This window comes from Colobus angolensis, unplaced genomic scaffold (genome assembly GCF_000951035.1).
Source record: "Colobus angolensis palliatus isolate OR3802 unplaced genomic scaffold, Cang.pa_1.0 Scaffold28, whole genome shotgun sequence".
In the NCBI taxonomy this organism is placed as follows: Eukaryota; Metazoa; Chordata; class Mammalia; order Primates; family Cercopithecidae; genus Colobus; species Colobus angolensis.
In genome coordinates, this window is record NW_012116043.1 from 3,640,539 (window position 1) to 3,648,891 (window position 8,353).

Sequence of the window (8,353 nt, forward strand, 5' to 3'; positions counted from 1 at the left end):
CCCTCCCGCTCCAGGGGACTGTGCGCCCAGCCAGCAGCCGGAGTCCCACGAGGCGCATGTGTCCCCCACTCCCGAAACAAGCACCACACTCGCGCACCGAGGGTGCCTTGTGGGGTCCCCAAGTCATCCCAAGAAATACGAGTCATCATCATCATCATCCGATTTCGTGGTGCTCTTGGAGGTTTTCTCAGTCTCATTTGAAGTCCCAATAAAAGCAGCTTGAGAAACTTTATTTTAGAGAAGTTTTCTTTTTCTCTGTAACTTACAGTCGATGGGGAGGAGTGCCACCACCGCCCTAGTACTGGCGTCTCCGTTACCCGCACAACCAGGGCCAGCTCTTTGGGCCTTGAGGGTGGAAAGCTTTGGGTGGAACTTGTGGGTGGGGGGCGGCGGCGGCGATGAGAAGCACTTCCGGGAATCCCCAGGCATCTGGCGGTTCCTGCATTTTCCGGGCAGGTCCTTGCTCATGAACAAGGGTCCTGCTCGTCTTTCCCTTCTTTTTCTTCCTCCCAAGAGAGAAGAACACGTGTTTCCTTTCCTTACTGTTTTCTTATCAGATGCCTGGCAAGGCGTCTCCACACTTCCAGCGCCCAGCCACACAGACGCCCCCCCACCTCACTCCTGAGGAGCCATCCTTCCATTCTGCAAGCGGGGCAGCTGGGGGTGTCCATGGACTGCTTTGAAAAGCAGGAATGTGGGAGAGGCTAACAGGGCGAAGAGAGCAGAGGGAGACTCCAGGAAGGGTGAAAGTGTGCACGGCACACTCATTTCCATTCTGCTGAGAGCAGAAAGCCCAAGATCAGGGGCGGGAAGCCGGGTGTCAGAATCCGCTCTTTGGACACCCCCAAACTGAGGGCAGCACTTTGAAGATGTTCTCAGGCTCCCATTCTGCACCCAGCCTCGGCCGGTCCTCAGAAGGCGCACGTAAGACAGCAGGCCCCTGGCCTGTGGAGGGCCCAGTCTGATGAGGGAGGCTGTCAATGTACCAGGAAGCTAAGGCTGTGTGAGTCTAAGGGAAGGAACTTAACGAGGTGCTGCAACCAAGAATAGCCAAAGGGACAACTTAAGGCTTGGGGTGTTCAGGGAAGGCTTCTTGGAGGAGGCGATTTTTAAAGATAAGATCTGAATAGCCAAGCAGTGAGAATTAGCCCACCACGTGGAGGGAACAGCAGGGCGCAGGCCCTGCAGCAGCGGGAGTAAGGTGTATGCCAGACACTGATAGAGGGTGGGGCCACTTCCTGAGAGCCCACAGGGTGGCAGGCATGCACCTGTCACCAGGTGAATTTACAGCCCATTTCCATATCTCCCAGGAAAGAACGCTGGAAGTCTGCTCCCCAAACAGAACTAACCAGAGGTTTGAATATCTGGATCATTCTGGAAAAAAACAAAATAGGACAACAAAATAGGATTCCATTTGCTTCAATTCTTAGGCAAGACAGGCCTTCTTCAGCCCTTGGGCCACTTGTCCAGAATGAGTGACTGAACTGCTGCCACTGGCTAGGATGAAAGTGGCGGGGGGAGGGGCTTCTTTCTGGAACACAGACACATGGAAACTCACGTTTCCCAAAGGCCCACCCAGCCAGCCCCAGGAGTCTTCTGCTTCCCTGGAGAAAGTCTTCGGCAAGAACTAATTTCTTCTTATCTCAGGGACTAATGACCCCTTGGCCACAATGGCTACCAAGGGCAGGGCAGAATGCAGGCAAGGTAGAGTTACAAAATTGCAGGGTTCCTCTGTCTTTATTTAAAATGTTGATATTTTGAGGTCTGGTGTGGTGGCTCACGCCTGTAATCCTAGCACTTTGGGAGGCTGAAGTGGGTGGATCACCTGAGGTCAGGAGTTTAAGACCAGCCTGGCCAACATGATGAAACTCTGTCTCTACTAAAAATAACAAAAAATTAGCCAGGCATGGTGGCAGGCGCCTGTAATCCCAGCTACTCAGGAGGCTGAGGCAGGAGAATTGCTTGAACTCAGGAGGTGGAGGTTGCAGTGAGCCGAGGTCATGCCATTGCACTCCAGCCTGTGCAACAGAGCAAGACTCTGTCTTAAAATAAAATAAAATGTTGATGTTTTGTTCCTCTTGAACTGTTTGCATCCATTTTGACTTTTAAAACGTTGCAGCAAAATATCATTTGTGGTGATTTCTGTGTTTGGGGGATGTCCTGAAATTCTCTTGCCCTGCTTTACTAATCCTGTCCCCCTCGTGCCATTCATCTTGATCTAGAAGCCCACTTATCAAGAGTGCCTTCATGACTATGCCCACCTGGGTTCTGGAAGTTTCCCCTGAAACAGGCTGCCCTATGTGGTTGATGGTTGGAGATGTGTGCACGCCAGACGGCAGGCAGAACATGAGTGCATTACAAATGTCAAACCCCCAGACAGCAGCCCACACTGATGGCCCCAGTGACCGTGACCTCTGACCTATTCGGATCCTGCTGCGGGCTGGGGACCGCCCCTCAACTGAAAGCCAGTACTGTGGAAGCTTCTATTTCTCACAGCACCAGATGGTCTGCAAATGTCAAAGATGGGAGGAAAGGCTGAAATTTCCATAAATTCATTGGAGCCAGGGGCTAGGCAGTGGGCAGGGCAGGAGGCTCTTGCGGCCAGTCTCAAGAGGAAAAGGGGCTTGAGCCCCTGAAATGTGAGGTTTGAGGAACAGAAAAGGGGGTCTTTCAAGATCGGGGTACCTGCTCCAGGCCCAGTGCTGGAGGAAAGGGCAGAGGGAAGGAGGTGCCAGGTCTACGGAGGCCCTTATGCTGTGCCAGGGGATTGGGGCTTTATCTGCCAGGGATGGGAGAATCTGCAGAGGTTTTGAAGCAGGTAAAGAATGATCTGATCCAAATCACTTCCAAAGTTCCTCACATATACATATATACACATAAACAAAGCTGGAGTAAAGAGTGGAGAGTTTGGAGGCAGAGAGAAATTGGGCAGAGAAGGTAGATATTTAATAGAAAAGAGGTATTGGGGTATCTCTGACAAGGGGTTGTAAAGAGTGGGTCCCATGTTGGAGAGAAGGGGAGAAGGGAAGACCCCTTTACCACGCACCCCCCTGGGGAGGAAGGCCTTCCTTCACAAGCTTCGGAAGTCACTGGTTTTTAAAAGCACATGTTGAAGAAGAAAGAAAAGTGACCTGGGGTAACCCCAAGCCCCAGCCCAGGGTCCCCCAAGCACTCCCATATCAGGGGGATTTTCCCAGGCTGCTTTGTGTGGGGGAAGCTCAACTTTGCAAGCAAGGCCAGAGGGAAAGGCATCGAGAAAAAAAGGCTTTTTCATGGAGAGCCTTTAGCCACTTGTTCCAAGCAGCATTGAAGAAGCCTCCTAGAAGTAGGGCTGCACATTCCTGGGCAGCTGACAGAGCTCTGCACACGCACCATTGTGCACTTGAACCCTGGCTGCATATTATTTCCATTTTAAAATAAAGCAGGCCAGGAATGGGGGCTCGTGCCTGTAATCCCAGCACTTTGGGAGGCCAAGGTGCGTGGATCAGCTGAGGTCAGGAGTTTGAGACCAGCCTGGCCAACATGGTGAAACTCCGTCTCTACCAAAAGTACAAAAATTAGCCAGGTGCGGTGGTGCACACCTGTAATCCCAGCTACACAGGAGGCTGAGGCAGGAGAATCACTTGAACCTGGGAAGTGGAGGCTGCAGTGAGCCAAGATCATGCCACTGCACTCCAGCCTAGGCAATAGAGTGAGACTCCAACTCAAAAAAATAAATTAATAAAATAAAAGATAAATAATAAATAAATAAAGCAGACGGAGTCATGGAGACTCAGAGAGGTTAAGTGCCTGAGGTCACACAGCCTACCCTAAGTAGAAAGCCACACTGGAGGCTGCTAGGATGGACGTAGGGGAGGCTGCCAGTGGGTCCCAGTGGATCGTGACATGGCGGCAGGAGGACGGAGGTTGTCATGCCTGACAACAAAGCCTTTCTGTAACCTGCAGAGTGAGCCCTGAAACAAGGCCATCTGAGAGCACTGGAGGCCGCTCGCCTTCCAAGGAGATGCCCAGACAAGGAAGGGGTCTTCTTGCCATGTGCACACTTGGTTGCCTGGGTTTGAATCCTGGCCCTACCATGTCCCGGCTGTGTGATCTGGGCAACTGGCCTGCCCTTTCTGTGCCTCAGTGTCCCCATCCATAAGGCAGGGATGATAATAAAGCTAGTGAATGAAGATTAAATATAAGCATATTAAGGGTATGCTGCCAGGTGTACCAGGCACAAGCTGAGCCCTCAGCATGGTGCCAGGGAAATTTCCTCAGGCTCAGCTGGGCCCTGCTCTAATCACTGCACTTCATGCCTTGCTGTGTGAAATCACCAAGATAATCAATACATTTAGATGCACACACACACTTCTTTTTTTTTTAGACGGAGTCTCGCTCTGTCACCCAGGCTGGAGTGCTGTGGCCTGATCTCAGCTCACTGCAAGCTCCGCCTCCCGGGTTCGCGCCATTCTCCTGCCTCAGCCTCCCGGGTAGCTGGGACTACAGGCGCCGCTACCTCGCCCGGCTAGTTTTTTGTATTTTTTAGTAGAGACGGGGTTTCACCGTGTTAGCCAGGATGGTCTCGATCTCCTGACCTCGTGATCCGCCCGTCTCGGCCTCCCAAAGTGCTGGGATTACAGGCTTGAGCCACCGCACCCGGCCAATGCACACACACACTTCTACATGCACACAAACACATATGCACATATACATACACACATACACACAACCACACATATGCACACACACATATACATGTACACACATAAACACATATATACACATAAACACACAAATATACACACATACACACAGATGCATGCACAATACACGTGTACACACGAGCACACATATACACACAAATACATAAATATACATATACGCATACACATGTGTATGCACATACATGCAGGGACATATATACACATGTAGACACATATACACATAAACACATACACACACATATATGCACACATATGCAAACGCACATACATGGACACACAAATATACACACTAACCCACATACGCATACATACGCATACACATATGTACTCACACACGTATACACACATCTACACACCTACACCCACACGCGCACACACACACATATGCATATACACTTTTTAGAAGAAGAAAAGACGAGAGAACTGCAGTGTCAGCAAAGTCTGTCTTTCAAAGGGAGCATCCCGGGCTCTTGCCTGTTTTTAAGGCATGCAGAAATAACACTGAACATCACTGAGGGTTTGAAAGTAGCCACAGAAGAACTTGAAGTGGAGGCGTTCAAAGGGGCGGCGAGAACAGAGCCAAGAAGAGCGGCTTCTCGATCACACGCTCCACATAGGCCCTGTCTGAGCTGTCCAGCCGGCATGTGATCAAATGGTTCAGAGTGAAGGCCCAGGTGACTGTGTGACCGTGAGACTGTCTGAGCTGTCCAGCCGGCATGTGATCAGATGGTTCAGAGTGAAGGCCCAGGTGACTGTGTGACCGTGAGACTTGGGACTGTGCATCCTCAGCAGGCCGGGTCCTGGTCCCTGGCTGGGGGATGCCTCCCTGCCCCAGGGAGTCGCATGTTCCCTGGTGGCCCGTCTCACCCGTGGGACTTTTCCGCAGTGCCCTTGCTCAGTCCCCAGCTGTGTCACAGACGTCTGCGCCTGTTCAGAGCTCCAGCAGTGACTCACCTCTTCATTTTTAGCCCGGGTCCTCTCAGAGCCTGCAGCCCGCCTTTGCTGGGCAGCTGCCTGGGGGTCAGGGCCCAAGCCCTGGGTGTCCACTCATAAAACCAGCTCTTGACCACCTGCCCTACTAAGACAGGGAAGCGGGGACAAAATGAATTCAAAGTGCCTTTGACCTGGGCATACATTCTGCTGCCATTTGTACATGTGTGTCCAGGACAGCGTCCGGATTCCCAGTGCTTTCAGGGAGTGATGCAAGCTGTTTGAAGGGTCTGCCGCGCGGCATCCTGGCGTGGCTTCCCACAGCCCCTCCCGTTCCCATTCCACAATGGGGCTGCTGGACTCACCTCACAGCTCCGGGCAAAGACGCCCACGGCTGAGAGGCTTCTTCCTGGCTGGAAACTCACCGCTTCACACCTTCCGGCTGTAAGCAGCTTTCAGCTGAAAAGGCCTTTTCTGCCAGCTTCTCCGGAGCTTGAGTAAACAAAAAGCCTATTTATGTCTTTAGAGCACTTAATTAAGCCAGGGCAGGGATAAAATCAGAGACTGAGTGTAGTGAAAACACAGTCCTTAAAGTCAGAAGAAGGTCGCCTCCGGCCAGGCTTGGCCAAGAGCCAGCTGTGTGTTCTTGGGGGAAGCCGGGTCCCCCTGAATTTTTGCAAGAATAATATAATGAAAACCCAAACACCATTTGGGTTTGTTGGGTGTTGACACATTGGATCTCTCTCTCTCTCTCTCTCTCTCTCTCATATGTATGTGTGTGTGTGCTGTTTATTTTGTTTTGTGTTTTGCTAAACCATGTAAAAATTGGTGGTAAACATCATGCTCCTTTGCCCCAAAACTCTTCAGCGGTACCTCCTAAGAAGAAAGATGATATGGAACCACAATACTGCGATCATACTGAGGGAATTTAACATTGGTACAATTATATAACCTATATTCCATATCAAAATGTCCCCAATTTTCCCAACAATGTCCTTTAAAGCTGTTTTCTTTCTTAACCCCAGGGCTCAAACACACGTTGCATTTCGCTTGATCTTAGCCGAAAGTCCGAGAAGCGATCACACACATTACATTTCGTTGTCACTATTAGGAGACAATTCTTCATGAGTCTCCCGTCTTTATTCCCATCTTGCAAACAGAGGCCTTGGCCACCCTTCATTCTGGGCTATCATTTCAAGAACGTTTGTAGGAAGAACAGTTTTGAAAGGTAGAGATAGTGTCTCTCTTCAAATCAAAGGATAGGCATGCTTCCTGTCCACTGTAATAAAAATACTGGTTCCCTCTGGGGAAAAGGTCAGGCAGGCTTATTGCCCACTGTGAAAGATTTGGGTTCCCTACACTCCGGGTTCCTCCCCTGCCGTGCAAATGGCTGTATGTGCAAGGGTCACCTGGTCCCCTTCGAGTGGCCCTGTGGAAACCAGAGCTGGGGAACTGGCTCAAGAACTTGCTGACTCCCTGGCTTCGTGATTATTGTGAGTAATAACGTCCGTTGTCTCTGACCCAGGAGTCTTGTATCTTCTGCTTGAGTCCGTGAGACTGTGGCAGAGCCATGTCTTCCCTGGCCAGCAGGGTGAAATCTCAGACCATTCCCAGTTCTGTGTGGTCACATCTCTTTCGTTCTTTGACCCTAACAGACCCCATACCTATTTTGCCTTTCCTGACATAAATAGTTTTAACGAGTTTGGGCCAGTTGTAGAGTGTCCCATGATCTGGATTTGCCTGATTGCTGTCTTAGGATTTGATGTAGGATAAACACTTTTGCAGGAGTTTTTCAGGGTCCATGTTGTGCCATCACCCTCAGGAAGCACATCCCGTCAGCTTGCCCCACTGTTGGTCAGGCTGGGCGTGATCACTGGGTGGAGGTGGTATCCACCTTATTTCTTCGTGCTAAAGATACCTTTCCCTTTGTGATTTATCAGGAAGCTCTGGGGAGATATTTTGACATCCTGGGGATATCCTGCTCCACGACAAGCCTTAAACTCCACAAATCCCAGCTGATTCACTGGTGAAGAGCTTTGTGCTAGACGATAGCCCCAGATACTACGACTATTACGTTTTCCTTTTGCAACAGAGAACGCAGTCTGCAGAGACTAAACTATTTACAATCTTGCCTTGTACAGAAAAAGTTGGTTGACCCCTACAATAGTGGGTAGTGGGTGGTATAGAGTGAGTCTAGAGTTACCTTCAAGAAATCTGCTTCAATACACCCACATTTGCACACCACTTTCTTGATCAGTTTTCAGCTTTTTAGGGGTTCATGATTCTCTTGCTCTCAAGTTGTAGAATGCTTAAAGTGAAACACATATACCTTTCTGGCTAACACAATAGTGCGTGACACTCTTGGAAATGGCGCCCGTGCCCAGCAGACGAAAAGCGTGGGCACTGCCCCCTCTTCATGCCTCTCACTCGGCAAATTTGTGCAAAGCAAATGTTTTGAGATCTTCTAAATGTAGCGCGCCATCCAGATTGCTTTCCAGTTATTTTGTCTGACTAGAAACTGTGATGTCACATAAATTGGTGACTGTGTTTGCCTGAAATCCATAATGCCAAAACATCACTTGTTGATGTAGCAGGTTTTGGGATAAACAAGTTGTTATAGGAAAAAAAAAAAAAAAAAAGAGGGCTCCAAAAAGTGCTGTGGTTTTTCAAGAGCCATGATGGCAAAAACAAAACAAAACATTAATAGAACAGTTGTT

At 49.9% G+C, this 8,353-nt stretch overlaps 1 protein-coding gene across 1 annotated transcript in view; it reads right to left on the minus strand.

The window, feature by feature from the left end:
- The window catches only part of FAM101A (family with sequence similarity 101, member A), a 25,429-nt gene extending 19,221 nt beyond the window's left edge, over positions 1-6,208 (minus strand). Inside the window, exon 1 of the mRNA XM_011948426.1 lies at positions 6,002-6,208. The gene's annotated coding sequence lies outside the window, so the exon portion shown is untranslated. The remainder of the gene's footprint in view (positions 1-6,001) is intronic.
- Positions 6,209-8,353: the final 2,145 nt, after the last annotated feature.